The sequence below is a fragment of the Gossypium arboreum genome, chromosome 9 (assembly GCF_025698485.1).
Source record: "Gossypium arboreum isolate Shixiya-1 chromosome 9, ASM2569848v2, whole genome shotgun sequence".
Lineage (NCBI taxonomy): Eukaryota > Viridiplantae > Streptophyta > Magnoliopsida > Malvales > Malvaceae > Gossypium > Gossypium arboreum.
Window position 1 is genome coordinate 48049769 of NC_069078.1, and position 2723 is coordinate 48052491.

Below are 2723 nucleotides of genomic sequence, written 5' to 3' on the forward strand. Positions count from 1 at the left end.
GTCATCTAAGTGGCAATCCACGTGTATGCTACATCGAAAAATTGAAAAACATTAACTTTTTTTATTATTTTGGAGTGATTTGACAAAAAACACAAGTTTAAGGACTAAAAAGATGAAAAATTAAATTGAAGGTTAAAATAATTATTTTTATAGAATTAGAGGGCTAAAAGATTATTATACCTAAATAAATTAATTTGATTTCCGAAGGCAACAAACCAGTGCATAAAAAATGAAGAATAGAAAAAATTAGGAAATCAGTGGATGGAATGAGAAAGTAGACTGTAATTTTGTTCCTATTGTTCATTTTTTTTAGAATAACTGTGGACTATTTGAACAACACGTAGAATTTCTTTTTTTTCTAGAACACATTAAAATTACATTACTTTTCTAAGCAAGTTGTTTTATGCTTTTATATTCATCAAGCAATAATTTTTAAAAAACATAAACTTAAGGGTGTAAAATTTTTTAACTTTTTTGAAATATATATATATATATTTTTGCATTTGGTTAGTTATTTAAATTGTTAAAATGCATCAAAAGATCCTCGACCTTTAAAATTAACAGTCTCTAATTTTTTTCCTTTTTCAAGCAAAATCACCTCATGTCATCTGTGGTTGTGACACGTAGCAAAAATGCTAAAAATAAAATAAATAAAATTTATGAAATTTATTAAAATGTAGAAAAATACTATACCCTTGTAAAATTTTACCATATTCTACTCGTAATGTCCTAGATATTATTTTTTTGTAAAATTTTATATTTTTTATAATTTTATATTTTTACGATTTTTATAAATTTTTACAACTTTTATAATTCTTTTATGATTTTTATTTCTATAGTTTTCTATATTTTTATTTTTATAATAATTTTTATATTTTTATAATATTTATACATATTATATTCTTAATAAATTTAAAATATTTTCTCTATTTTAAATAAATTTAAAATAAATTTAAAATTTTTAATAATTTTAATAATTTTTATTGATTTTTATTTTTATCACTTTTGCTATATGTCACAGTCACGATATAACACATAATAAGTTTAACTGGAGAAAAAATTAGGATCATTAATTTTAACGAATAACAGTTAAAAATTTTATTTATACATTTTCACAATTCAAATATCTAATTAAATAAAAAATTAATTTCTTTTTAAAAAATATATGTTTGCGTAATGAATCGCAGGTGCAGTTATAAAGCATGACTGGATTTAATCAACCAAAAACCAACACTTTTCCAATCAAATTGTGAGGTAAGATTAGGTAATAAGATGAAGAATGTCTCATTTACTCCTTAATTTCTATATTTTCTCTTTTCCAAGAAAAGCAGATAGTTTCTTATACGTGTTTATATTATTTATTAAGTGATTTATTAAATTTATGTCACCATTAATTTGGTCATCAAAAAATATAAGATTTAAACTTAAACTAATTATATTAATAAAATATTTAATTTATTATTTAATATTTTTATACGTTTTAATTTTTATTATGCATACTTTATTACCTTCATCAATTATATATATTAATACATTTCATTGAGTTGACATCACAAATTAACTCAATATTAACTCAAGATTAATAACAATACCATGATAAACAATTTTAATCTAATTTTTTTCATTCTAACATCATAAATATTCTATATGTTATTATTTATTACTTTCAAACAATACATTTACTATTCGTTAATTTTAAACACATTTTTATTCTAAATTTACTATTTTTACACTATGATAAGATTTTTAGTAGAAATTAATTACTTAAAGTAGTTCATGCGCACCTACTTACATACAATTATTATTATTATTTATTTATTTAAATTAAGTCAAAGCTTTTGATAAAAAGAAAAACATATATTTAGTGGTTTATTCTTTTGAGGTCTGCCATCTCCATTCATGCCCCCATCTTTATTATTATTATTGTTATTATTATTTCTGTAACAATTTTTTAATTTTAAATTCATTGTAGGACTAAAATAGGTAAAAAATAATAAATTGTAATAATAATTAGGAAATTAAATTAAATTAAATTATTATTTTAGTTATAAAATACAAAAATAAAAATAATTGAACATTGCTTCGTAGTAATGAGTTAAGTTTTGATAAGATAGTTCTTAAATTAAATCTACAAGATTAAACTCCGAGTAATTATATGATATATGGCTTGTAGAGTTCTTAGGCTCAACATGTTAAAAAATATGACAAGTGGTTGATTTGTTTTTATATTAAATTGTTTTTCATTTTTTTTTATTGTACCCTATAGAATACAAGTCACACTCTTAATCCGCTTGTGGAGTATAAAAAATTAGATAAATTACCTTGTTAGTCTCTCTAATTAAGGGTCGTTCCTATTTTGGTCACCTCTATTTTTTTTGATAATTTGGTCACTCAAAAAAGAAATTAATCAAATTGTCACTCCATCATTAAATGATAATGGAATGTTGACTATGTATTTCCTATTTTAGTCACTCTAAATAGGAGTCATTTCTATTTTGGTTACACTAAAATTAAAGTAAACTACCCTGTTAGTTACTCTCAATAGGAGTTGTTCCTATTTTGGTCACAAAAAATAATACATGAAAATGCACGGTTAGTCTTTCGTTACCATTTGAACGATAAAGTGACCAATTTGATCAATTTCTTTTCTTTTGGTGACCAAATTAACAAAATAAAATTGGGGGTGACCTAAATAAGAACAACCCTTATTTAGAGTGACTAAG